The 14,105-nt window shown below is 47.3% G+C and overlaps 1 long non-coding RNA gene across 2 annotated transcripts in view; it reads left to right on the forward strand.

The window, feature by feature from the left end:
* The first annotated feature begins 8,381 nt into the window (after positions 1 to 8,381).
* LOC131273159 (uncharacterized) overlaps positions 8,382 to 14,105 on the forward strand; it is a 61,137-nt gene continuing 55,413 nt past the window's right edge. For both annotated transcript variants that reach the window (XR_011645539.1, XR_011645540.1), the window contains exons 1-3: positions 8,382 to 8,547; positions 8,766 to 8,911; positions 12,495 to 12,537. This is a non-coding gene — a long non-coding RNA (uncharacterized lncRNA). The remainder of the gene's footprint in view (positions 8,548 to 8,765; positions 8,912 to 12,494; positions 12,538 to 14,105) is intronic.

The raw sequence follows: 14,105 nt of genomic DNA on the forward strand, positions 1-14,105 counted from the left end.
CAGTGAATGAGTAGAGAATTGAAGGAGTGAAGGAATGAATGAGGTAATGCTGGTTTCCTTCTTTCCAAAGGGCTGTGTGCTGGTGGCAGCCCAAATGGCCCAGTTCCAGAGCACTGGGAAGCCCTGGAGCTGGGTATCCTGAAAGGACAGCCCTGACGGAGAGCCCAGCTGCTGGGGCCCTCCAAGCACCTCGGTTCCAGAGATTCCTCTGTCTTTGCTTCCAGCCACGGTCTGCCATCTCTCCATGGAGACGATGACGCCGAGGGACCAAGAGGCAGGGGATGCCCAGGGGCAGGGCGCCAGGCCCCCGGTCGCCAGCTCTCCTCTGACACCCCTTCCCCTGGCTGTGAGGGTCTGCTCCCACCCCAAGGCCATGGCCCCCAAGCAGGTACCTCCCCTGTCTTGACAGCAACAGGGCACCTGTCAAGGAGTTTGCATTATTTATCTGCTCTGTAACATTTACTGGGATTTAGTGTTTAATAACTGTCACTCCAATATATCTTTTCTTAATCCCTTCAGATCTGCTGCTGTAGCAATTTTAAATATTTATCAACACTGTTCATGTGTCTGCTGGTTGGGTCGCAATTTTCTTGTAATTAAAGATTTACACGACGCTGCTCGAGATTTACGAAGGATTGGCAGAGATCAAAGGGGGAGGGGAGCAGAGATCTGTTTTTGGAATCTGTTGCTGGGAATCCATGGCCCTGCAAGACGTGGAAGCCCTGTCACTGGCTCCCCTAAGCCCTCTCCTTTCCTCCTCTTCCACACAGCTCCCTGTTGAGAACATGGGGGTCCCACGGTTAGACACAAGCCTTGAGGTGGTCCAGCCTTCTTTCAGAGCCCCTGCTGTATGCCAGACTTGTGCTTGTTGTTGCTGACGTGGAGCTTACATTCTAGTGGCAAAACAGGCAAAAACCATGCAAACAAATACATTTTAAAAAATTTCAGATTCTGAAAAATGCTATAAAGGAAATTAATAGATAATAACTGAGGGTGGGGCACTGATATCAGAGTTCTTCCATTGCAAGCAGTAGAAACTGATTTCGGAGAACAGAGGCAAAAGAAATTTCTGGAAGGGTAAGGGGGGTATAGAATTAAAGAAAATAAAAGAGGAAAAGAACAAAAGAAGAAAGAGGAACCAGGTTATTTTGGGGCTCTTTAGGGCAAGAACTAACAGTTTCTTCATGGGGCAGCAGCCTTTGAGACAAATGTCTCCCAACAGTGTTCCGTTTTTATGACACTCGCTTAGGAGTCACAATCCAGAGACACGGGTTCCTCACTCCTTGGCCAGAGGAGATCAGAATGGAGACCAGGACACCTTGAGTGACAGTGTCATCAGGGCTGTATCCACTGAGGGAAAGGCAGATATCCAAAGCAAAAAAAGGGGTTATGGATAATGGGCATCGTGAAACGTCAGGTGTACATTAAACCAAAGAACGTCTCTCTGAGGGTATCTGACCTGAAACCAAAATGATGAGAAGGAGCCAGACATGCGAAGGGCTGGGGGACGAGGACACAGCAAGTACGATAGTCCTGCAGTTCTAAGTACTCAGTGGACTTTCAGGGGCCAGGTTGGCTGGGCTCTGCCTACATCACGGATTGGACCTGAGGAGTGGGCGCATCTCTAGTCCTCAGAGCCCCCCATGGCCATGTTATGGGCCAGACTTTTGCTGATTACAAATGGAATAGAATAGAAGGCCTGGGACATTCTCCTGGCCCCTTTGACAGGAAAACCAGAGATGCTGATTCAAGTCATGTTTCTGGAGGCCTTTCGTGGGCCAGGCATTGCGTTTGGTTCTGCAGACTTAGGGGTAGATATGACTTTCAGGTTCTGAAGACGATGCGGGGGATAAGACTTGTATCTAGTCCTTGGGGCACTTTCAATCTTGTGGAGGAGATATCAACAGATTACTACAGAGAGGTAGTGATAGAGGTAAACTTCTTTACTAAAATACATGTTAGTGCTATAAAATTTCCCCTAAGTACTCCTTTAGCAACATCCCACAAATTTTGATATATTGTATTGTAATTTTCATTCCATTCAAAATACTTTCTAATTTCCCTTTGGATTTCTTCTTTGACCCATGGGTCATTTAGAAGTGTGTTATTCAGTTTTAAAATATTTGTGGATTTTCTAGTTATCTTTCAATTATTGATTTCTAATTTATTTCCATTGTGTCAGAGAACATATTTGGTATGAATTAAATCCTTTTAAATTTTTTGAGAACTGGAGGGGAAAGAGCTGCAGAGGAGAGAGAGTGCTGGAACTCTGCCGAGGATGCCCCTGGAGTCTTCAGCTGAGCACTGCTCAGCACATGCACGCGAGGACACTGTTTGGGGCCAGGAAAGAACCATCTGAAAGGATCTAAGGACCAGTGCCTTGGCCAAGTTGAGAAAACTTGGTCAAGGGCTACTTTATGGCCCACTGCTGAGGCAAGACCCTTCGATCCCATTCTCCACAAGTCATGGAGTTTTCCAACGTGGCCTTTCCCAACGTGGCACTACCCCACTTCAAACACTGCTCCCTCTCCTGTTTTTATTCCTGTGAACTCTAGCTGCCTTGGGCTCTCAACTCTGCCTTCTCAAACTCAGGGAGCCCATCAGTCTCCCCCTGGGGTCTCCCACCTGTGACGTGGCCTGGGAATGCCTTCAAGACAACAAGCTGGGGCAGTCAGGAGGATAGCTTCATTTGTTTCCCACCCCTCAGGGGTCACCGTTCTTCATTGCCTGGTGGGCCATATCTTACAAATGGTTGTTTCACATATTTTGTCTCTGTTTTGGGTGAGATGGTAAATCCTGTTGCTACTACTCCATCTTGGCTGGAAACTGGTCTGTTGGGATTTTGGAGACCAATCTTGAGATGTTGCATGGAAGAGCAAACCCTACAGGAGAATCCCAGGGGAGCTTCTGAGGCTTTGGGGGCAAAGGCATTTGCTCCCAAAATATTTGGTGGTCATTCTTCTTTTGAGGAACATTTTTGGCCTGTTGCTGGGCCCTGTCAGACTAATCGTGTGACTATTGGAGACCACGTGACCATGCAATCCAAACTTCCCATCATGATCAACCAAGCCATAAACTCAGGCGTAGCCCAGTAGCACTGCATAATCATGTGCAAGTGGTATAAGTGGGACGGGTCAAGCAGATACCAATGGCTCTTGTAAGTTGTATGAACAAGTCACTCAAACTCTGAATGTCCCTTTTCCTGCTGTCCTGCTACCTCTTCCTCAATCTATACCTATGGTCTCATGGAGAGTGGACTGGGGAGGAAAACAATAAAGACTGATTTGCAAAGCTCTTCATGCTTTACATACCTACCGAAAGTGAGCTATTCTATTTACTGTGATAGCTCCATTTAGGAGTGCCTCTGAAGTAGAGAACAGAAATCCTCGCAGTGGGCAGTACTGTGAGCAGTACAACTTGTTGCCTACTTTGCTTGGGAGGAGAGATAGCTTGAGATAAGACTCTCGCCAATTCATGTGCTTTGCCAATTAATGATTTGTTCAAATGGTCAAGAACATGGAAGGGGTAAGATTCAAGGGTTGGTGACAAGGAAGTTTTGAAAAAAGTTATATGGACGGACATCTGGAATGGGGGCAGTATATGAGAATATTTGTGTTCCATTTGAATATTTACCAAGCTCCTACTGGTAACCAGGAAGACAAAATATTCACTTTATGGACGTTAGTTAGTCTTTCCCCCCATGACCCCAGGGTTTGCTCGGTGGGCTTATGAACAAAGTAGCCAGAGGGCTGAACTGAGCGCTTGGTGTAGGCTCAACCACACGGTCTCACCAAGACTAACGTGATTACAGTCATGTTAAATGCCCCAAAGATACTGACCCTGAGCTCCCGATTTGGTACCATAACCTGGGGAGACTGGTCGGCTGCTTTATGTCAGGTTGATTGTTTTGAATCCCTTCTATGGGGGCGTTATGATTTATCTGTCTGAAACAGACATGTATTCCTGTCGTCCCCACTTTTGAAATGATTGGGCTCTGCAGACCTTTCGTGAGTGTTTTTTTGTTCAAGGAATAGATGCCGAGTGGACAGAAACAGATTTTGCTGCCATGGATAGATCATCAATGGGGCCCAGAGAGGGCCTGTGAGGTAGTACACCACTCAGACCTGGGTTGAGGAATGAATAATGAATGAATAACTAGGTCCTGAAACATTTATGCTTCACACAAGTCTCAGGTTTCTCATGTTGATGATGGGATGGCAGTGTGACAGTGTGTATGTGTGTGTGTGTGTTGCATGCCAAGACATCCTTCTTTCTTCTTTTTTAGCTTCTTGTTTTGAAATATTTTCAAACTTGTAGTATAGTTACAAAAATAATACAATCTCCATACAGAAAACTCCAACATGTTCCTATCCCCCCAGATATCCAGAACCACCAATTTTGATATTCTGCCACATTTGCCAGATCATTCTATCCACTCTGTTGATCTATCAATCAATTTTCTGAATACTTGCATGGAGGTTACATATATCACGTTCCTTGAACACTTAAAACGGCCATGTACATTTCTTTAGAACAAGGATATTCCCATGTAACCAGTTATCAAGTTCAAGAAATTTAACATTGCTATAAAGCTTACAATTTATATTCAGTTTTTTCATATGTCCCAGTAATGTCCTTTTGAGCCTCTCTCCTCCCTCATTAGGGCCCATCCAGGATCATGTGTTGCAATTAATTGTCGTCTCTTGAGTTGCTTGCTCTTTCCTTTAAGTTCTGGGAACATATATACAACACAAACTTTTCTATCTCAACCAATCCCAAACATACCATTCAATAGGATGCTGTGGTACCCTCACCACTTTCTATTACAAAAACTTCCCCATCTTCCCAAACAGAAGCCTTACCCTACTAGGTGTTAGCTCCCCATTCCCCCTACCTCCTGGCCCTGGCAACCTGTACTCTAGTATCTGTCACTATGAGTCTGCATATTCACTGATATTTTCTTTTTAGTTACCATGGAATTTAAATTTAACATTCTAAATCTCTAGCAGTCTTGTTTGCTTTGATACCAGCTTAATGTCAATAGTATACACGAACTATGTCCCTATAACCCTCCATCCCTCCACCTCTGTGTAGTTCTTGTCACAAAATACATGTTTATTCATTATTAGTCCTAAACAACTAATTTATCATTACATTTTATGCATTTGCCTTTTAGATTCTGCAAGAAGTAAAAAGTGGAGTTACACACCAAAAATAAAATAGTGCTGGCATCTATATTTATCATTTCACTGCCCTTACTGGGATCTTTATTTCTTCATGTGGCTTCTAGCTATTGTTTATTGTCCTTTCTTTTCATCCTCAGAACTCTTTCGCCTCTCTTGTAGGTCCAGTTTAGTAGTGACAAACTCCCCTAGCTTTTGTTTATCTTAGAATATCTTAATCTCTCCCTCATTTTTGAAGGACAGTTTTGCCTGATATAGAATTCTTTTTTTTTTAAAGATTTTTTATTTATTTCTCTCCCCTTCCCCCCTCCTTGTCTGCTGTCTGTGTCCATTTGCTATGTGTTCTTCTGTGTCCGCTTGTATTATCAGGTGGCACAGGAAAACCGCGTCTCTTTTTTTGTTGCACCATCTTGCTACGTCAGCTCTCTGTATGTGCTGTGCCACTCCTGGGCGGGTTGCACTTTTTTCATGTGGGGCAGCTCTCCCTGCGGGGTGCATTCCTTGCACGTGGGGCTCCCCTGCGAGGAGGCGCCCCTGCGTGGCATAGCACTCCTTGTATGTGGCAACATTGCACATGGATCAGCTGACCACACGGGTCAGGAGCCCCTGGGTATAGAACCCTGGACCTTCCATATGGTAGGCGGACACTCTATCAGTTAAACCACATCCTCTTCTCCCGATATAGAATTCTTGATGGGCGTTTTTTTTTTGCTTTCAGCACTTTAAATATATTATCCTACTGTCTTCTTGCCTCCATGGTTCTTATGAGAAATTGACAATTTTATTGAGGATCCTTTGTAGTTGTCATGTTGCTTCTCTTTTGTGGCATTCAGAATTTTCTCCTTATCTTTGGCATTCAGCAGTCTGATTAAAATATGTTAATGTATGAGTCTATTTGGGTTTATTTTGCTTGGAATTTGTTGAACATCATGGGTGTGTATATTCATGTGTTTCATTAAATTTGGGAAGTTTTCACCCATTATTTCCTTGAATATTCTCTCTTCTCCTTTCTATCTTTCTTCTCCTTCTGGGATTCCCACAAGGTGTATATTGTTACATTTGATGTTATTCCATAGGTTCCTAAGGTTCTGTTCATTTTTCTTCATTCCTTCTTATTTCTGCTCCTGAGACTGGATGGTGTCAATTGTCTTATCTTCAGGTTTACTAGTTCTATCTTCTGCCAGATATAATCTGCTATTGAACCCTTCTAGGGAATTTTAAATTTTGTTTATTCTAGTCTTCAGCTCTGTTTGATTCCTTTTCAAAATTTCCATCAATGTATCGATAATCTCTTTGTGTTCATCGACCATTTTCCTGATTTCCTTTAATTCTTTGTCCATGTTTTCTTTTAGCTCTTTGAACATTGCTTGACCCATTAAAAAAAACAAAAAACAAACTTTGGTATTTCCCAGGTCTGGTCTTCTTCATTGATGACTTCTAATGCTTTCATCTTCTCCTTTTCCAGGCCATCACTTCTTGTTTCTTTGTATATTTTATCATCTTTTGTTGAAACCTGGACATTTTGATATTTTAATGTGTTATCTGAAGCCTCTGTTCCTTAAGTTTGTATCTCCAACACATCTTTCTGATCATATGGGGTGGGTTTTAAGGCAAGGAATGATTAAAGGGGTCTTAGAGGGAAGGGCAGAAAGCATGAGGGGGCCTCTGATCCCTTATAGTTGTATCTTCAGAGTCTAACAGAGTTTCTGTCTCAGAGTAGTTTCATTTGTTGAATGGAGAAAAAAGAAAAGTAAAAAATGAATGAAAGAATCTGAATACCCTTGAAGCTCAGAGATTACCTAGACCCCTCCTCAACCATATGGGACTGTCTTTATTGCTGCCTGATTGTAGCCACCTGCTTCTGCTTATTATTACAGAGAACAATGACTCCAGCTAAGATTTACCAAGCTGCTTACTATTATGAGGAACCCTATTTTATGTGTATTAACCTCATATAACCTCAAAACCTGAGTTGTTAAGGAGTATTATGCTTTTGCACCAATGAAGAAATTGAGATTCAAGTTAACTTCTTCAAAGTCACACAATTAGTAAATGACAGAGCCAGGATTTGAAGCCAGGTGTGTTTGACTCTGTAGCTTAAGCTCTTGAGCATTTTGCAGTACTGTTTGAATATATATTGTGACAGAGCTCTCACCAGCTCACGAGGTAGCTCACACTATCGTTAGTCAGCTCTGTTAGAAAATTTTCTTACCCTGAGTTGAAAATTTCCTACCCTGAGTGATGGAACATCACTCCATGTTCCATGTCCTCTCTGAAACCTCTGAGAACCAGTCCTCTCTACACGAACATCCCACGGTGTCTGAAGATGGCTCTCGTAGGCTGGTGTGAAAGGGTCCCATCTAGACCCCCCGTGCTGGGTGTCCTCGCTGAAGAGGCGCAAGTTTACCAGTGTTCTTCACATTTGCCTCTCAGGCTGAGCAAGGTGAGGTCTCCCCAGTGCGGAGGATTTCAGGACCATTACCTCCTGTCTAGACACTATACTGTTATTAATGCCATTTCACCTGGCATTAGCTTTTTTGGCAAGAAAAATTCTTCCACTGCTCCGGCCTGCCTGACTGAATTTCTGTGGAGCTTAGCTCAAAGCAGAAAATTATATGAGAGGGCAAGAGCAGCAAGCTCCCCTGGGTCTGGCCTGAGTCATATGAAATTCTGTCTCTGAGACTAAGTACTGGGGCAGAGGCGGAGGTGAGAGGAGGTTGCGCAAGCTACAGAGGGCTGCGCTTGGTTGTAGGCTGAGGCTTGGGAAGTGTCTCTCCTAGAGGGAAGCTGTGGTGTGTGTGTGCACGTGCATGCATGTGTGTGTGTGTGTGTGTGTACCCGCGTATGTGAGGTAGCGGGGGAATCTGCTAGAACTGCTGCTGAGCCCTGACTCAGCCACGTTTCTGTGGGCCTTTCCACTCCAGTTTTGGATATGATCGAACCTCATCTCATTGGAAAAAAACATCTTCCAGGCTGACCTGAGTTGACATGAGATGGAATTCTAGACATTCTCTCCATTCCCCCAACGCCCAGTGCAAAGAGATAAATAAGGAGGCTGCCCTTAAATGGAAAACCAGGAGATCCAAAGCCCAGTTCTGACAAGCCCGTGCTGAGGCTGCGAGGAATCGGCGCGCTGTGCTTCACCTACGCCCCGGCCACGCCCCTCCTGGGCAGAGTCCCCTCCAGCCCCTGCAGTGTGTGTGATTACTGCTCTCTATTAATATGCTCCGTGCATGGAACTCCATGCTAATTGCCTCCAATTTCCTCCTAATTTAGATTTAATGTGGCTCCTGATGGACAGAGGGGAACAAGAATGAGGGAAGGATATTCTGTCTGACCTTCCAAGTCCTGAAATGAGTCAGGGGTAGGTGAGCCCAACTGACACAAGAGGAAGAGGAGGATGTGCAGGAGGGAGAGGGGGAGGGGGAGAGGGAGGTGGGAGGAGGGGAGGGGGAGGAGAGAGGAGAAGAGGGGGAGGGGGGAGGAGGGGGAGGGGGAGGAGAGCACTTCTGCCGTCCCTCGCCCACCTCCTTGCTCTGTTGTCATCTGTCCTGGGTGCTTTCATGTGCCTCTTTTCTGAAGGAGCCTCCCAGATGGCTGTTGAGAGGAGCGAGGAGGGATCTGAGGATTCATAACACCCAGAGCCCTGGAGGGGGACCTCCTGCCCGGCCTTTATTTCTAGATGGAAGGGGAGAGGAAGACTTTCCTGCCCACTTCTCTCACCACAGGTATGCAGCATCATAGCCTGGGGATTTGCTTATAGCTAGAGAAATGCATACAGCTTTGACAACAGAAAAGTTATTTTATGCATGGTGGGAGAAAGAGGCCTATATTCAAATCCCAGCTGTGTGACCTTGAGCAAACCACCTAACCTTTCTGAGCCTCAAGTGTTGCACCTGCCTACTGGGGAGATGAATGCTGCTCTGCCCACCTTGCGGGACTGTGCTACAGATGTGAAAAGGGCCTGTGGATGACTGAGGGCTGCCAAACATGGGGTTTTAAGGATGAGGGTGTCTCTGGTGGGGGAAGGAGGCATCTGGACTGACACGTAGGTTCTTGCCAGTAGGGGGTGGCTGGTGGTTTACGTTTTCCACCAACTTGCCTCTCAGATTGGTCCATTTTAGTGGCTATTGTGGGAGGCAGGTGTGCTTAGAGGACAGGATGGCGGTGCTGGAGCAGGGCCTTGTGTGCACGAGCTGCCTTTTTTGAGGTGTACGGGACGGGGGCACCTGGATGCCAGCCCGGTCTGGCCTCTGGCTGGAGTTGAGCACAGTCTAGCCCCAGCCAGGCCGCCCGGGCAGACGGCTGTGACGTGAAGGGCTGTGGGCCAGGCCCTCCGCATCCGAGGACACTGACGCGGCTGCTTGAACCGTGCACCCTCTCCCCGCCGCCCTGCCCCTGGGTGTACAGAGGGGGCCCGGGAGCGCGTGCATGTCCCCGTCCGGCCCACCCGAGCAGATGCTGGGCAGCAGCTTTAGGGTGAAGAGGACTGACGTCAGGTGCCTGGGAGCTCTGGCTGCTCCAGCAGCCCCACACTGAGTTTCTCCCCTGGTCCCTGGCCCGGCCATACCTGGGGTGAGCCACCCGGGCGGGGAGCAGCCCAGCAAGCGTCCGGGCTGATGCAGGCGTCCACGTCTACCCTGACAATGTCCCCAACTTGCTGGGGGTCAAGGGCCCCATGAGAGGATGGCACTGGAGCGCGGGAAGGCCCTGGACTCTGGTTTGAATCCTGGACCCGATATTGGGTAAATCACATAAATTTCTAGACCTCAGTTTCTTCATCTATAAAATGAAGTTAAAACTATCTGCCTCCTGGGATTGTTGGGAGGATTGAAGTTGATGTGTGCAAAACACCTGTCTGGGAGGCAACACTTGATAAAGAACAGTGGGTGCTATTGTAAGGAGGCCCCGTTCCCCCCAGGGATGCCGTGAGAGGGAAAGGGCTAACAGAAATGCAAATTATTGGGGATTCTGCATGTCCTTATTAGTTAGAGTGATAGCGACAACAATTGTTCGGAGATAAAATCCCCTAATTCTTTGTAGTCCTGGCACTGGCAGCTCTGGGTTGCCTGGGGGAGAGCGCTGGCATTTCTGGATGGATCCCTTTCTCTGCTCCTCTCTGCGGACTATTGCTCTTCCCTTCTGAAAGTTCCCAGTTCAGGGACTTGCTATTTATCAGCAGCAAGTGAAAGATTCAGGAAGCTGCAGGGGAGATTTTTGTCTTGCTAAGTCTCCACACTCCATGGGGAATGGCCAATTAGAGCTCTGCTCTGAGAGCTGCATCACTGTCATACCTGGTCCCTCTCGGCCAGGCTGTCTCCTGGGGAGAACTTCCTACAGATCACAGGGTCTCCTAGCACTAGGAGGAGGAGGCAGGCTGGGGTGGACGGGAGGCAGTGAGGGCCGAAAGGGCCAGGACAGGATGATTGGTCAGAAGCTGGGAAGCCAGGGAGGGGCTTTCATACCATAAACTCTTCATTACGCAGAGTCACAGGGCAAGAAGCCAGATAAATTCAAATATACCCATCATCCAGAGCTTTGGAGCAGCTTGCCGAAGGAACTTAAGGGTTTGTGTTTCATTTGTGTGTGCCCCTTTTGCCTACCCTCAATTTTCCATAATTTTGGGGGAGACACTGAAGTCCAGAAGACAAAAAAGAGGTCAGAAGGTCTGGCTAATTTTGACCTGGACCTCAGTGACTGCATGTTAGAAAGCTTCTGGTTATGTGGTGGTGGTGATGGTGGAAGTCTGACCTTCACTGTCCCTACCCCTACCCCCAAGTACCGTACTGTACCGTGACCTCGTCAGCCTCATTTTTCAGTCCTTCACTTATTTACTCATGTATTCATTCACTCTGTAGCAGTTTGATATGGTTATGAATTCCAAAAACAGATGATATTGGATTATGTTTGTAATCTGGTCTGTACCTAGGTATGATTAAGTTACCCCCATCCTTTGTGGGTGGGGACTCACAGGTAAATGGCATGGCGAAGGACAGAGTGGAGGGGTTTTGATGTTGGAGTTTTGATGCTGGAGTTTGATGCTGAAGCCTTAAGCTGGAACCCCAGGAAGTAAGTTCACAGAGGAAAGAGAAACCAGCCCCCAGAAGAGAGGAACCTGAGCCAAGAAAGAAGCAAGCCCTGGGAAGAAAGGAACCTTGAACCCAGAGAGAAGAAAGACCCTGGAAGGGAGGAACCCAGGAAGCCTGAACCCTCACAGCCGTCGGCAGCCATCTTGCTCCAACAAGTGAAAATAGACTTTGGTGAGGGAAGTATCTTAGGCTTTAAGGCCTGGTATCTGTAAGCTCCTACCTCAAATAAATACCCTTTATAAAAACCAACCAGTTTCTGGTATTTTGCATCAGCACCCCTTTGGCTGATTAATATATACACTCATGTTAAAAATAAAGTTCAAATGCACACTAATGAAAGAAGTTGTCCATGTGGGAGGAGTGGGGGTGTGGGGAGTGGGGTATATAGGAAACTCTTATATTTTTTAATGTAACATTTTGTGTGATCTATGTAGCTTTTAAAAAAAGATAATAAATAAAAATTAAAAAAAAAAAGTTAAAACAAAACTTTTAATGAACACTGAGCCAGGCAGCTTTCTAGGTGCTAGGGATAAAAACTGAACTAAGGTTTTAGGAATACAAGCAGGTCAAGGAGTGTAAAAATCCTGTGATCATCTCCATAGAAGACTGGGAAGGGACCCCTGACCTAGGATTGGAGAAGGCCATAGACGGCTCCCCGGAGCAAGTGAAAACTTCCAAGCTGGAGACCTAAAGGATGCATGGAAATCAGCCAGACAAAGAGAAGCGGAAGGAGAGAAGTGTGGGGAGAATGTTCTAAGCTGAGAGAATGCCCAATGGAGACAGGAGTGTGGGGTGTTCTAGGAGCTGAAAGACATTTGGCTGGGCTGGATCACAGAGCAGGAGGGAGAGAAACAGCCGAAGATGTACTAGAGGGAGGCAGCGACCAGATCCCGGAGGGCTGGGATTGTGTGTCAAGGAGTCTGCACTTTAATTGCAGGCCATGGAAGCATTTGAAGCAGGGAAGCAGTGTGACCAGATCTGCCTTTTAGAAAGAGTCCTGAGGCTGCTGACTCCCCGCTGTGGATGGGAGGAAGGCACGGCTGTCCCGGGGCCTGCTTGCCTCAGCCCAGCCTTTCATCTCCTTGCCCCGTGCTCCTGACCGTCATGGGGCCAGCCCACACGTCTCGCCGCCTGCACTGGACGCTGTTACTGGGGAGCCCTTGCTCTTGGGCATTTGTTTACTCACTGCCCTGAAATCCCTTACTTTCTCTTTTCCTCCCAGGCTGGCTGGAGGGCACGGCTCCTCAGGGACTGAGTCACCACATGTGAGTCCCCTGGAATTGGAAATGGGGTGGGGTGGGGGGCTCTGAGGAGAAGGAAGCAAGCCCCAGGGCTGCAGTCCGTCAAACCAGACTGAGGTCCTGGGTTCTGGTTCCGAGTCCAGAGGTGCTCCATCGTTCTCCATCGCCTCTTTAGGAAAGCAAAGCAGGGTTGGGGAGTGACGGAGGTGGGTGGCGGGGACGTCAGCAATGCTGCTTCCTGGGGACACTGTGACGCAAGAGAAGGTCAAGGCAGATTCAGAGGTCCCTCATCTGAGCTGCCCCACACGAGAGCGTTGGCTTCCCAGGCATCCCTTCCCCTCGCGGGTGAGGACTCACAGAGGCAGCGAGACGGGGAGAAGGATCAGAAGCTGAGCATTTAGCTGGTACTCAAACAGCCTGGGGTCACAGCTGCCATTTCCTCTCCTGAACCTCCTGCACACACTTCCACCATTATCTCTTCTCTATGCACATATTTGCAACCTACTTTGCCCTTGATATTATTAAGCTGAACCTAGTTTCTTCTCTGTAAAACCAATGGGGGGGGAGGCTGAGAGGCGGGAGTCATGACGTTGCTCTGAGTCCCTCCTCATCGAGGGTTGTCTAAGGGGACAACCCTGTTTCTCCTACCTGCCCTGTCTCGTCAGCCAACTTTAGCTAAGGTCCAGCTGGAGGGAGAGGACGGAAGGCTGATGGGTGAGAAGTCTCTCTTACCCATGTGGGAAAAGTCAGCAAGGAGGGGAAGGCTGCTAATTGTTTTCTTTGCAGCCTTGATGCAGAATGGGTGAAGAGGACATCCCTCCACTCCCATGGCTTTGCATTTGCAGCTGATTTCCTTCTTGCTCAAATGTAATATTGCTCTTTCCCATCTCTCCAACCCCCTCCCCTGGCTAAATAATCAGACCTGCTGGGAGCCCTGGGCAGGGGCCGGCTGGCTGCACCCCCAGATGGGCTGGACTGAGGGCACCTCGGGGCTTGAGGGCTTTCTCAGGCGCACCCTTCCCCTTCACCTGGGGGGGTCCCTCAAGTCCTGACCCTGGTGCATGGTCTATGGATCTATGTTTCTGGGATCTTGACCATGAAAGCTGAGATTGGATTCCTTGCCGACTTTGGTGAGTTTAGATGGACTGGTTTTCCTAGACTTATTGGGCCTCTCTTGGCTAGATGTCCTTCTTGACAGAGGAGACAGGAAGGAAGCCCTGTGATGGTGATGGTGTGTACACATACTTTTCAAAACAAGCTCAGTCCCTCTTCTTGGCACAGCCTTCACAACCACGCCAGTCTGCCTTGGGTCTCCTTGTCTGAACTCTGTGTTCGCATCAGTCCAACTCTTGATCGTTGCTATTTTGTATTCTTGAAATAATACATACTTTATTTCACTGGGTAGGATTTCACTCCCTAATCAACTGGTAGACTCCTTGAGGGAAACACTCTTCACTTCTTGTTAGACTTTTGTAGCAGGATCTTAAAGAGGACTATTTTGCAAAAATATTGTAGTGCTTCAACCATTTTCCATGACATGGGCCTATAATAATTTTTGATATCCAAATCATTTACCTGAGGCAGCTATTGTG

Source organism: Dasypus novemcinctus, chromosome 13, assembly GCF_030445035.2.
Source record: "Dasypus novemcinctus isolate mDasNov1 chromosome 13, mDasNov1.1.hap2, whole genome shotgun sequence".
Taxonomy (NCBI): domain Eukaryota; kingdom Metazoa; phylum Chordata; class Mammalia; order Cingulata; family Dasypodidae; genus Dasypus; species Dasypus novemcinctus.